The sequence below is a fragment of the Vombatus ursinus genome, unplaced genomic scaffold (genome assembly GCF_900497805.2).
Source record: "Vombatus ursinus unplaced genomic scaffold, bare-nosed wombat genome assembly UNPS02014935.1, whole genome shotgun sequence".
Taxonomy (NCBI): Eukaryota; Metazoa; Chordata; class Mammalia; order Diprotodontia; family Vombatidae; genus Vombatus; species Vombatus ursinus.
Genome location: NW_020954713.1, coordinates 1,516,865 through 1,531,371, shown reverse-complemented (window position 1 = coordinate 1,531,371; position 14,507 = coordinate 1,516,865). Strand labels below are relative to the sequence as shown.

At 44.5% G+C, this 14,507-nt stretch overlaps 1 protein-coding gene across 1 annotated transcript in view; it reads right to left on the bottom strand.

Annotated features, from left to right (window-relative positions):
- LOC114029652 (nuclear factor interleukin-3-regulated protein) overlaps positions 1-11,416 on the bottom strand; it is a 40,830-nt gene extending 29,414 nt beyond the window's left edge. Inside the window, exon 1 of the mRNA XM_027844239.1 lies at positions 11,357-11,416. The gene's annotated coding sequence lies outside the window, so the exon portion shown is untranslated. The remainder of the gene's footprint in view (positions 1-11,356) is intronic.
- Positions 11,417-14,507: the final 3,091 nt, after the last annotated feature.

The window sequence follows — 14,507 nt, the reverse complement described above, 5'->3', positions numbered from 1 at the left end:
AGGCAAAGATGACTGCCCTGGGTCTGTAGCTAGCTAGAGATTTAGTTAGTGTAACTAACTAAATGTAGCTCAAAATGTCCTGATTCTGCAGTCAAAAGTCTTAGCTCCAAACCCCAGCCCTGCTTTTTTCTGCCAATGGGACTTTGGACAAGTCACTTAACCTGTACGTACCCCAATTTCTTCATGCTTAAAATGAGGGGTTGGCAAGGGATATGTAGTCAAGGGATATGAACAAAAAAAGTCTTCGAAAGAATTGCAAATTATTAGCAGCCATATGAGAGACTGCTCCAAATCACTAATAATAAGAAAAATTCAAGTTCTGAGATTTCACCTCATACCCAACAAATTGTCAAAGACGACAGGAGATGAAAACTGTCGACGTTGGAAGGGTTGTGTTGAGACAGGCACAGTAATACATGTTCTGTTGGTTGAGCTGTGAATTGGGACTGTTTTGAAGCTGTGGTGGAGCTGTGAATCGCGTCTGATTTGACTCTAGAAAGCAGTTTGAAACCACGCTAAAAAATGACTAAAATGCCCATGCCCTTTAACCCAGAGAGTCCGCCAGCTAGGCATACACCCCAAGAAGTCAAGAAGTTCACAGAGAGAAAGAAGTTGAAAGAAAGAAATGTGAGAAAATATTCATAGCGGCACTTTCGGTGGTAGCAGAGCTGGAAACAAAGTAAGCGCGCATAAAATGGAGAATTGTTACAACGCGATTGCAGTGGAATTTTACTGCTTGGTAAGAAGCAAATAGACGCGTGGGACATTTACACGAGCTGAGGCTGAGTAAGGAGAAGGATTAACACCCCGAACAATGTTCGTGTAAACGGAAAGAATTGCAATAACAAAGATCCGGAATGCTTTGTAATTATAATGACCAAGCCTGGCCCCAGAGAGAACAGTTGGAAGGAAGGTACCTCCCTCCCTTTTCGGAAGAGGTGGGGCACTACGGGCATGGAACTCTGCATAGACTTACCCCAATGCTCCTTATGTTCCGCAGTTTCGCCGACCTGTGTTTATTCTCCTTTGACTTAGCTACTCTGATCAACACAATGATCCCAGACAATTCTGAAGGACTCATGATGAAAAATGCTATCCACCACTATGCCTTCACCACCAGAGATGAACTCTAAGTGCAAACTGAAGTATTAAATTTTCACTTTCTTTTTTTTCTCTCGCCTTTTTTTTTTCAGCATGGCTAATATGGATATATGTTTTACATGATTTCACATATATAACTGATATCGTACTGCTTGCTTTCTCAGTGGGTGGGAGAGGGAGAGAATTTAGAGCTCAAATTTTTCCAAAATGAAATGTTAAAAATAAATAATTGTATTTTTTAAATATTCTCTTTCTTTTTATTTTTCATATTTTCCTTCTTATTTATGATTTTTCTTTTTCTTTGTTACAAAGAGTGATTCATTGGGAAAGGAAGGGATGTAGTCAGAAATGAAGGTAATCTTAAGACAAAATATCCATCTTTTTTTTTTTTTTAAAGAAAAAAAATGTAAATTAAAACAACTCTGAGGCATCAGCTCACATTCAGAAAAACCAGTAAAGATGTCAAAAGATGGAAATGGTCACTGTTGGAAGGACCATGGGAAGTTTTGCCAAACTTTTTTTTTTCTTTTTTCCTTTTAAATCTTTATTACAAGGGAAGGTTCAGTGGATGGCAGAGAGAGGGCAGTATATGTTCAGAAATGGTGTACAGTAGTTAAACCAAAAGACATCCTTTTTTTTAAAATGAGAAGATAGATGATCTCTACTGTCTGTTCTGGCGTTCTATAATCCTGTGAATTTGAAGGACTGAGGGACAGCATAGGGTGGATCTGGCTCAGAATCACCCCTGCCCCTTGTCCAGACCTCAGTCATCCCCTCCTCAAAACAGATACAGCTCACGAAGAATCCAACAGCCCTTGCCCTGTCTGGGAAGAGCAAAGGGCTCTTTAAGCAAAGGGCCTAGGACTTTCTAGCAGTGTGTTCTACTAGCCCCTCCACAGTGACTGCACCCTACGCTATGGGAGAAGGAAATGTAAGGGATGGATGGGTTGGGTTACTCTTGGGATTATCATCCTTACAATCTCAGGGCCAGACTCTTCTGTACAAGAGAAGGAAGCCCAGGGAGGGAGGCCCAGAGAGGAAGGCTAGGTGACCTTGGACAAGGTTAAACAGGTAGGAAATCCAGAACACAGCTGCAGACAGACTGTAAGCTCTTTGAGGTCAGGGAATGTTTCATTTATATAATTGTATCTTCAGCATTTAGCATGTGCCTGCCTGACATAGAGTCAGCTCTTAGTATGTTTGTTGATTAATTGATTGATTGATCGAAGGTTTTAAGGAAAATCATCTATTCCTCACCTCCAGAGGCAACTGTAAGCTAGTATCTCTCGACAGCCCTGCCTTGAGGGAACCAACAGATACCCCTCCCCCCCAACCCACTGAAGAGCAGAGGCCAAACCTGAAGCTGCATCCAGACATCCCTCTGCCTCTAGGCTGGACTGTGCCTCCACCCTGCTAATGTCCAGCTTTCTGGCCTTATATCCCTTATACGGGAACAATTCTTTCAAGGGTCTACTTGAACCTCTGCTATATGACCCTCCCCAGCCAAACCATACCCAGAAGCACACAGGGTTCGAGCAAAACTTAAGACTCAGCAGAGGCAGCATCTAGCTGGGGTGTCCCCATGTCCCCGTGTCTCCATGGTAAGACTTTTCCTGAAGCCAATCTTTTCTCTCCTCCTCTCAATCTTCTGTCCTCTTTCCTTTGTCCCCTGCCCTCTCTCCCCTCTCTCCTTTCCTCTCCTTCTTCTCCATATCCTCCTCCTTCTTTTACCAGAGGCAAGCAGAACAGTAGAAAGAACCCTGGTTCTGAACTCAGAAAATCTTGGTTTTATTCCCATTTCTGATATGTACTGCCTGTGTGACCTTGGCCAAGTCACTTACTTGGACCTCAATTTTCTCCTAAAATGGTGTGCTCTAGCGCTTCTGTTTCTGGATCAAAGGTGGGTCAGCACAACTATGGAACAGGTAGCTATTTAAGCACTGCTCCCCACCCCACCCCTACCTCCCCTTCCAACCCCAAGCTCCATTTTACTTTAATTTTTTTCTTTTAATGGAACAAAATAAATGTGTCATCCTTGTTTTAAAATGAATTTTTGTTGTTTCTGTAACAGATTGCTCTTTTGGCCGTGACTTTATGCACTAGTATTTTAATACACCAAGGGAACACCTTGTGATTGATTTGCCTCAAGGTCCCACCTGTTCTTAATCCTCCCAGAATCCCAGAACGTCACAGCTGGAAGGACTCAGAATATAACTGTGTGAGAGATAAAAGAGATTTTAGAACAGAGATTGTCAGAGCTGGGAGGGTCCTGAAAACAGAGAGTTTCAGAACTAGGAGTATCAGAACACAGAATGTCAGAGCTGGGGAGGCCCTTAGGACACAGGACATCAGAGCTGGGAGGGTCCTTAGAACACAGAATGTCAGGGCTGGTGAAGGCCCTTAGAACACAATGTCAGAGGTGAGGAGCCCTCAGAACACAGAGTTGCAGAGCTGGCAGAGGCCTAACAACAATGACAATAATAGCAATCATTATTAATAATAATAGTTGGCATTTATATAGTGTTTGTACATATCATATGTATTATTTCATCTGATCGTTACCATCCTGTGAAGTAAGTGCTGCAGACAGTGGTATTGCCATTTTACAGATGAAAAAACTGAGACTCAGAGGGATTAATTGACTTGTCCATGGCAGCAGGATCCACATTCGGGCTTTCCTGACCCTAAACCCAGCATCATTCTCACTAGGCCAAACTGTCCCTCTCCAAGACAGAAGACACAACAGCAGATGTAAAGGGACTTCAGAGCACCCAAGGTGCTCAATGTAACATGGTCAGCCTGTGAGGCAGATTGCAGCCTTGCCCCTCTCAACACTAGCATTAGGATGGGGTGCACCCGCTCCCCCCTCTGCAGTCCGAGGAGGCCGTGGGGTTTCAGTTCATCTTGACTTTGTTTCCAAGTCCTGTCTGCTCCTCACCAGAAAATTCATTTTAAGTCAGCCTGCCAAACTTTGCAGAAAGCTCATGAACCTTGAGAACTTAAGAAATCAGAATAGGCTGTTCTTCATAAAGGATCAGGCAGCAAGTGTTGGATTTTAAGGTACAGTTGACTTTTTTGATCTGGGAATATTTTTATTCTGTATTTGAAGATGTGCCTTTTTATTAGGTAAGGTTAATTTGTGAATGAAGTAAGCACTAAAAACCATAATGGGTACATCATTTCTAAAATTAATCATGTCAAAGTCATTTCATAAAACCCCAGTGTGGCTTTGATTGCACAATTATTGCCTAGGTTGTTGCTAAGTCAAAGTAAGGGCACTTTCTATCTAAAGCTACTTTCAGAAATCATCTTTGTCTTTGTATACCGTAAATGTGACGCGATATCCTCTTGGAGGCCAGGGCACTGCCTAGCACAGGCAGCCTCAGATAAAGAAGTCTATATGCTGTGAGGGAGTGGGAGGTAGAGGAGTGTGTCAGATTACCTGTCTATGAGGAGCTGTCAATTTTTTTGTATAAGTCTTGAATATTTTCTCTGAGAAAAATTATTTTTATTCTCTTTTGCATTTTGTCATTTGAAAGTGGCTGTGGAACATTTCTGAAGTGTAGTAGGAGAGCAAAACGCACTTGGAAAGAGAAGAGATATATGGAGAAAAGAAAAAAAAAAGAACACCAGAGCTGGAAGGAACCTTAGAGATCATTGAATCCAACACACCCATTTTACAGGTAGAAAAACTGAGCCCTTAAAAGAGTAATGGACTTGCCCAAAGTCACATAGCTAGTAAGTACCAGAGCCAGGACTAGAACTTGGGGCTTTGGATTCTGAATCCTGGCCCAATCCCACAGTAGCACACTTCCTTCCTTGTCTAACTAGAGTGCCAATCTGGGCTCAAGCCTTTTGGCTCTTTCTTAGTGTGTCCTTTGCCTCTGGCCCAAATACCTTAGTGTATTTCCTCCCTCATCATCCTTCATTTTCATCTAGTGGGGCCAGGGACACCTCCCTTATTTACCCCTCCTCAGATTCTCCTAACAATCTATATTATCCATCCAGGTAGCTGAACCCAAGGGCAGCTAGATATCACAGTGGATAGAATGCAGGGCCGGGAGTCAGGAAGACCTGAGTTAAAATTTGACCTAGGATACTTAGTAGCTGTGTGACCCTGGGCAAGTCACTTAGCCCCGTTTGCCTCAGTTGCCTCATCTGTTAAATAAGCTGGAGAAGGAAATGGCAAACCACTCCAGTATCTTTGCCAAGAAAACCCCAAATGGGGTCATGGAGAGTCAGACACGACTGAAAATGACTAAACAACATGTGAACTCCAGAAGGTACTTCACCTGGCCCCAGGCAGTTCCCCACACTGGTGGGCCTTTACCTCAGACCCAAGAGGCTATACAGACCAGTTGCCACTATCCTCTCCCACAGAATCTCCCCTCAAAGATTGGACTTATCAAAAGTCCCTAAGTTAGTCAATCTTCCAGCCCAGACGTAAGCCCCACTGCCCCTAGCTTAGAGAAATCAGCTCTGGACTGGAGTTCAAAGGCCTGCATCTGAGCCCCAGCTTTGCTGTGGACTGCCAGTTGTGTCCTTGGACAAGGCACTCTCCCTCCTTGAGACTCAGTTTTCTCGTCTGTAAAATTGGAAGGTTAGATCAGATTATCTCAAAGGTCTCTTTGACAGTTCAAAATACTATGATGCTATACACAGGGGACCTAAGCAAGTTGGACTGTCAATGCCCCTAGGCTAGGGTAGCACCTTTTGACTGCCTTGTTTGGAAGGCTCTATCCCTTTCAGACCCCTGGTCTTCCTATCTGTGAAATGGGGCCGGGATATTCCAGATGCGAAGTGCTTCAAGGCATTTTTCAGGGCATAAGGACAAACTGTTCTCACAGTGCAGAAGAACCAGCAATGAATCCCTGAGACCAGTGTCTACAAGGAGGACACAGAGCCAAGCTGGGTAAAGGGAAGCTGTCCCCAAAGGCGCTAAGCCTGGTCCTGTGTTACAAATGTGAGCTCCTCTCTGCTCGTTGGGAGGAAGAAGTGGGCAGAAGGTCAGATGGGTGGTTGTTGTTATTCGTCTGTTCTGGTCAGGTGGGGACGGTGCAACGGAACAGCAGCAAAGGGCTGGAGACAGATGCTATCACCAGGCCCTGACATCTGATTTCCAGCATCCCAGGTGACTCCTCCCAGCCCCAAGCAACTATCACTAAGACTAAGTTTCCTGCTGGGCCCTGGGGCCCCTTCCAGCTCTTACAGAGGCAGCCCAGCCCCCAAGAAGAAGAGACTCAAAAAAGAAAGTGACTGATGACTCCAGCTGAGGAGATCTCGGGCTCATAGATGTAGATGGAAGGAATTTCAGAGATGATCAAGTCCAGTCTCCCCATTTTATGGATGGAGAAAGTGAGGCCCAGAGAGGTTATGTGATTTGCCCAGAGTCACACAGCTAGTGTCTGAGGTAGGATTTGCATTCACGTCTTCCTGACTCCAAGTGCAGAGCTCTAGTCACTAAACCAAGCCTGAGTGGAATGAAAGGCAGCAGAAAGGAGATGTCTACCTTTTTGCCTAGTGTTCAAAGATCCACTACAGACACTCCAGCCTTTTCCCTCAGGGATCTCAGGGACAAACTGATCTCTCTCTTTCAGCCTCATGGACCTAATACTATTCTATGCCCTCCTTCTCCAACGTGGAGTCAAGTCAAGTCAACAAACATTTAATCAAGTGCCTATGATACTCTAGGCACTGTGTAGAGCTCTGAGGATACCAAAAAAAAAAGGAGAAGCCTTGCTCTCAATGAGGCCATGGTGTAGTTAATGGGGAAGGCAACATATAAACATCTATCTAATAAAAAATAGCTAGCCTTTAGACAGTGCTTTGAGATCTGCAACACACTTTCCATGTATTATTTCATCTGATCCTTACAACAATCCTGGGAGGTAGATGCTATAATTATCCCCATTTTACAGTTGAGAAAACTGAGGCAAACAGAAGTTGAGTGACTCGTCCAGGATCAAGCAGCTAGTACGTGTCTGAGGCAAGATTTGAACTCAGATCTGCCTGATTCCAAGTCTGGCATTCCACCTACTATATCATCTAGCTTCCAAACAAGATTAAGGCAGGATAAATTGGGGGGTAATCTTAGAGGGAAGGCACACCACCGGTAAGGAGTCCTGGGAGTGATTTCTTGTGGAAGGTGGGACTTGAAGCGGCCAGGGAAGTCAGAGGGCAGATATGAGGAGAGACAGCATTCCAGGAGTGAGAGACAGTCAGAGAAAATGATCAGAGGAGGGAGATGGAAGGTCTTGTTTGAGGAACAGCCAAGAGGTAAGGGTCACTGGGTCAGAATATTGGGGAGGGGAGGTCAGGCGTAAGAAAACTGGAAAGGTAGGAAGGGCTTTGAATGCCAAACAAAGGATTTTACATTTGATTCTGGAGGAGGTAGGAAGCTACTGGAGTTGATTGAATTGGAGGAGTGGGTGATGGCAACATGGGCAGATCTACACTTTAGGAAGATCAGTTTGACAGCTGAGTGCAGGATGGACTGGAGGGTTTGAGGCAGGGAGATGAGCCAGCAGGCTACCGCAGTAGTCAGTATCTGAGGCCTGTACCAGGGTGGTGGCAGTGGCAGAGGAGAGAAGGGAGATGTTAAGACAGGTAGGAGCTATATAACTTGGCAATTAATTGGATATAGGAAGGCAGGGTAGGAGGTGCTGAGGATGACATCAAGACCGTGGACCTGGCAGTGATCTCAACAATAATAGGGAAGTTAGGAAGAGGCAGGGGTGTGCTGGAGTCAGTTTGGGCTTGAGAGAGCTGATTGTTAAAATTTCAGTATAGCATTTACAGCCCAGAAATCAGCAAGCACTATAAACTGGAGTTGGATTTATTGTTCTGTCAATTGTCTGGCCCTAAGAGAGTGATGGTGAAAATGTTAATAATTCAGATTCAATTTTAAAATGTGTTATTTGTACATTTTTTCAGAGAGCTGGTTATTAAACATTTACCAGCGTACCCATAGGAGGGGGAGGGGATGATCTTTAGGGAAATACAATGACTTAATTTTTGAACATTTTGAGTATCAAATGTCTACAGGACGTGCAGTTTGAGATGTCCAGTAGGTAGCAGGAGATGTGACTGGAGGTCAGGAGGAAGGTTAGGGCTAGACAAATAGATCTGAGAATCATCAGCACAGAGGTGATCATTGAATCCATAGGAGCAGAGGAGATCACCAAGTGAAACAGTATAGAGGAACAAGGGAAGGGGGCCCAAGACAGAGTCCTTGAAGACTCCACAAGGAGCAGGTGTAAGTTAGATGAAGATTCGGCAAAGGAGGCTGAGAAGGAACAGTTGGACAAGTAGTAGGAGAACCAGGAGAGAATAGTATCCCTTGGGTGAGGGCACCTGGGGAGGCATCCAAGAGTGTACTGGTAAATGTTTAACAACTGCCTCTCTGGAAAAAAATATACATACATACATACATACATACATACATACATATACACACATACACATATATAATATATATACATACAACAAACTTTTAAGTTCAATTTGCAATATTAACATTTTCTGTACCACTTTCTTAAGTCTAGACAATCAATAAAACAATAACTCAAACCCTGATTTGTAGTGTTTGCTGATTTCTGAGGTGCAAATATTCATACTGAAAAGTTAACAATCAGCTCTCCAGAGCCTAGCATATCATGGAGACACCCAACTTGGCATGATGCATTGATTCCCTGGGCTCGGCTGAAGTCTGGCACCTGAAGGCTTATAATTTTCTTCCCGGTGACAGACACAGATAGAGACTGGATAGGCTGAGAGAGATCTTGGACCCTGACATTTTCCCTCCATACCACCCTGGCTGGCTTCTTCCTCTCCCTGGGTCATTGAAGGCTCATCTTATTAATTCACTTCCTTCTCACTTACTGCTTTCTGGAAGAGCAGTACCTAGAGGTCACCGATGCCCCCTGTCTCTATTAAAGCATTCAGGTCACTAGGGTTTCTGCAAACTTCTAACTTCTCATAATACCTTCACTCTGACCTCAGCAAGACGTTTCATTTCTCCAAAACTCTGTTTTCTTATCCTTAAAATGGGCATGATAATCCATACATATATCACTGAACTCACAGAGTTGATATGAGACATCATATATGCAAAATGCTATACACAGTAATGTCTCCTTCATACAGCTGAAAAAATGATCCTTATAAAGCACAAGTCTGACCAGGTTACTACCCTGCTCTAGAAAAGTTAGTGGCTCTAGAATAAAATCCTAATTGCTCAGCCTGGCATTTAAATCATTTGAGGATTATTATACATTGCTGCCACTTGTACACCCTCTCCTCTCTCCGGTCCATCCTCCACAGAACTGCCAAACTAATATTTCTAAATTACAGTTGTGACCGTGTTCTCTCCCCGCTCAAAAAAGCTACAGTGGTTCTTTATTGCCTCTAGGACAAAATATGATCCCCTTTGGTCGACATCAAAAGCCCCTCACTACTTGTCTCTAGCCTATGTCTCCAGGCTTCTTTCTTATTTCTCCCCTTCATGCATCATCATTATCATGGCTTTTCTTGAGAGCTGTAAGGTCTGCAAAGCGCTCTAGGTTTGTGATAGCATTTGGTTCCTCTATGTTCCGGCCACGTTGGCCTACTTTCTGGGAGAAGGAGTCACCCCTCCTCTGGGAGAGGCACAAATTGCTCCTTGTGCCTGGAATGCTCTCCCTCTGCACTCCCAGAAGCCCTGGCTTCCTTGAGCCTTAGATCATGCACCATCTCCTAGGAGAAGCCTTATCTGATCGATCAACAAACACATATAATGATATATACATGTAATATGTATGCAGGTATATATGTGTGCATGCTTGCGTGTGTGTGTGTGTGTGCGCGCGCGCTCGCGCGCACGCACGCGCACATGCTCACTGTGCAAAGCACTGGGGAAATCAAAGACAAAAATAAAGCAGACCTTGCCCTCGGGGAGCTTACGTTCTTTCAGGAGCAATGACACATACACGCACAAGTAGATACAAAATATTAGTCAGTCAATAAACATTTATTAAGCACCTACTATGTGCCGAGCACTGCACTAAGTGCTGGGGATACAAAAAGAAGCAAAAGACAATCCTTGCCTTCAAGGAGCTTACAACCTAAAGGGAGACACAAATACGGATAAACAAGCTTTCAGTCACTTTTCAGTCGTGTCTAACTCTTCATGACCCCATTGGGGCTTTTCTTGGCAAAGATACTGGAGGCGTTTGCCACTTCCGTCTCCAGTTCATTTTACAGATGAGAAAACTGAGGCAAATGGAATTGAGTGATTTGTCCAGAGTCACACAGCTACTAAGTGTCTGAAGCCAGATTTGAACTCAGTAACGTGAGTCTTTCTAACTCCAGGTCCAGCACTCTATTCACTACACTACCTAGCTACCCCCATAAACAATCTACATACAGGATAAATATTATCCCATTAATTAGTACTCTTTACCTCTTCAAGTTAGAATGTATATATATACTTTTCTCTTTACATTTTATACCTTCTCTCCAGTAGAATGTAAGTTCTTTGAGGGAAAAATGGTTTTGGGGTTTTTTTAGGTATCCCTAGCACTTTGCAAATAGTAGGTGCTAACTTGTTAGTTGGATTGGAAATAAATGCTCATTGTCAGTCGTTCTTATTATTCTACCTTTTGCTCCTAGCCTCCTACCACCCCAGAACACCGTGGGGCTCCTGAGTTTACCCCAGCCTTTTCTCCATTTCAGATAAAACCTTGTACAGAAAGAGTCCCATACTTCCACCCCCATTCTCTTCATGCTCCCTCCCCATCTTCCTTCAGGGTCATCCCACTCCATTTTCCTCTCCCAGCCCGTCACTCTCTGCTCGCCACCTGCCCCCAATCTGTAATTGTACCAAACTTGGGAAAGAACGCCACCAGTGAAGGTCCTCGAGGCTCAAAGTGAGGATTCTGGCCAGAAGAGATTTGGAGCAGGGCAAAGGGCAGAGATGCAACTCAGAAGAGACAGCAACTTTGGGGTGGGAGGGCAGGGGCTGGTGGGGAGCTGTTCTCTGTAACTATCCTCTGTCCCTCTAGCATTCAGGTCCTAACTAGCTTTATTCTGACCCAGGGCAAGTTTCATAAAATATACCTGAAGCAAACAATATGGAAAGTGCCCTCCAGTGATAAATTCAGGAGGAAAGGAGTGAGAAAGGGGCCTGATGACAATGGACACCCTGGGCAGAGAGAGGACATGGCAAGGCAGCCCCGCTTTGGTGGGGGGGGGGGGCGGGGGCAGGGGCAGTGCTCACCTGGGGTGCAGCTACCAGGAGAAGGACTTGCCAGGTACTGAGCCCAGTTGTTTGAAGACATTTGCTGGGTTCTGTATGTCTGTAAGTGCTGAGGTGGAAGGCAAAGGAGACTTAAGGCCAGAGCTACCCCACTGAATCAACCCAAGTTCTTGTGATTAAAGTTATCTGCCGTGAATTGGGGGAGGTAATGTGGAGACAAGGTGAGCCAGGGGCCCTGAATATTTCAGAGATGGGGCTGGACCATTTAAAGTGTGGCTCTTAAATTGAGATCCAGGGCTGTTTGAACTTGATTAGAAGAAAGAAATGACATCTTTATTTTCACTAACCTCTAACTGAAATTTAGCATTTCCTTCTATTAAAATTTTTTTTAAAAAATGATTCTGAGATGTCTATTGGCTTTGCCAGACTACTAAAAGGACCCATGACCCACAAAGGGTAAAGAACCCCTGATGTAGAGTGGTTAAGTGGGGGCCACAATCAGCCTGCTGTTTTTTTCTTTCTTTTATTTTTCAAAAACTCTTTCAAAATTTTAACAGCATTAAATCAGATAAACACAAAAGTCACAAACTCAATTATGTTTGGCCTTATATGAGTAGAATTTCAGCCTGGAGCTTTTGAGTGAAGCCAACCTCTCCCCAGCCCAGCCTTGAATTGGGCCTAGTGGGGAATAGTGGCAGATTTGGGGCTTGTCAGAAAGGCAAGGGCTGACCCAGTGAAAATGGGCACGATCTTTCACGGGAGGAGATGGATATTCAACGAATATCCTTCCTGATAAAAAGACCAGAGCTCAACAGAAAATTTGATCTTCAAATACAAGACTCAAGGGAGACATAAAAAGATAAATGGGACAGAAAGAAACAACATGTTATTAATAAGGGCAAACTATTTACATCCCTACGAGGGAAGATGACGCTTGTAACTTGAGAACTGTATTGTTATTACACCACGTTAAAGGGATATACATAAAGGGGGTGGGTATAAATTGACTTTGATGTAATGATGAAAAAAATCTAATCAAGTGGGTTAAATGGATCCAAGTAAGTGAATTAATCTGATCTAACTAAGAAAATGTACTGAGAGAAAAGGAAAGGAGGAGGCAGACAAGGGTAAATTACATCACAGGAAAAGGCACAAAAACCTATTACAGCAGAGGGAAAGAAGGGAAGGAGATGAGCATTGTTTGAACCTTAGTCTCATAAGATTTGACTAAAGAAGGGAATAACATAATCAGTTAGGTATAGAAATCTAACATGCCCTATAGGCAGTAGGAGGGAAAAAGGGAAAGAAAATGGAGGGGGCTAATAGAAGGGAGGTGGGACTGAGGGAGGCGGTGGTCAAAAGCAAAACATTAGTGAGGAGGGAAAAGGAGAAAGGAGAAAGAAAAGCATAAAGGGGGGAAGGATAGAGAGAAAGACACAGATAGTAATCATAATTGTGAATGTGATATATGAATGTAATGGAATACTATTGTGCTATAAGAAATGATGAACAGGCAGACTTCAGATAAACCTGAAAAGACTTATATGGTTTGATGCTGAGTGAAGTGAGCAGAACCAGGAGAACATTGTACACAGTAACAGCCACATTGAGTGATGACTGACTTTGATAGACTTAGCTCTTCTCAGAAATACAAGGATCTAAGACATCTCGAAAAGCCTCATGATGGAAAATTCTATCCACATCCAAAGAAAGAACTATGGAGTTTGAATGCAGATTGAAGCATACTATTTGCTATTTTTTTGTCCTCTGTTGTGTTTTGTTTCCTCTTTCTGATGGTTCCTTCTATTGGTTCTAATCCTTCCTTACAACACCACTAATGTGAGAATATGTTTAATAGGAATGTATATGTATAGTCTATATTAGATTGCATGCCATCTTAGGGAGGGAGGTAGGGAGGGAGGGGGAGAAAAATTTAAAACTCAAAAGCTTATGGAAGTGATTATTGATAATTCAAAATAAATTAATAAAACATTTTGAAGAAAAAAAAGGCAAGGGCTGGCCTAAAGGGGCATATTCTTTCTCATGAGCTCCTCAAGAGGAGGTATTCAAGTAAAGGCTGAATGACCCCATGACAGAGAAGTTACAGAGCGGGCATTCCTGTTTAGGTCCAAAGCCCTCTGAGATAGATCCCTTCCAAATCTGATAGCTCATCATTCTGTGGCCCCGAAGGTGTGATGTGAGGGGTGTGAGTGAATTGGTGGCTTGTACTCTGCCTCCCTGTCCCCCAGTGCTGGTGATACCCCTTACTAAGGGACAGAGAGGGGCGAAGTGTCCAGGCCTGGAGAGGAAAGAGGACAGCAAACTTTTCCTCTCAAGGCCTGGAGAAAAGCAGAGCAGCAGGGAGAAGGGTGAACTTGGGAGGAAAGAGCTAGGTTTTAGTCTTCCTCCAGAGGCCTGGTTTGGCCCCTGGAGTCACTCTCAGTATCCCCAACCCTGCTCTCACTAATCCCCCCACCCAGAGCTGAGTGCTTTCTTCCACTGACACGCTGCTCTCTGGAAAGGACTGATGTTCCCCTCAAAGGCAGGGGCTGCTGGGGAGTTGGGGGGGAAGACCTGGGGTGTCCTGGCCTCCTCCAGTTTCCATCACTGCCTCCCCAAGCATCTGGCAAGCAGTCAGGCCACAACAGAGGTGAGTCCCTAGCAGAGTCTGATCTGGGAATCTGAGGCTAACCCAAGGGAATGACCCCCTAATGGTAGAAGCTGAGGCACAAGGTGGGGTAGAGAAGGGGGGATTCCAGGGGCCCCAAGCCTCCTCCTCACTGAGGTGCCAGTTTTTCCAAGGCAGTACAGGGCAGATCCTCAGTGCCAGAGGCTGGCCAGAACTCTCCCCACCCATCCCTCTCCTCTCCTCAGCCTTTCTTGGGGACTTTCCCTTCCTTCTTCTCCCACTTGGGGCTCATCTGGGATCTCAGATCTTCACTCTCCTCTACTCTAGGGTAGCCCCCCTGGCCTTATTCCCCTGTTAGAGAATGGAGTGGGGAGAAGATCTCTCTCAGGCCAAGAGCCTCCCCAGCTGAAGGGGAAGGTGGCCTCAGGGCAGAGCCAGACTTCAGTGCAGTCAGAGACGGCCCCAAAGAAAGGGACCGAGAAACTCAAGTTCCAAAGACCTAGAGACAAAGGTGGAAAGAGGCTGGGAGACCCAGAGATCCAG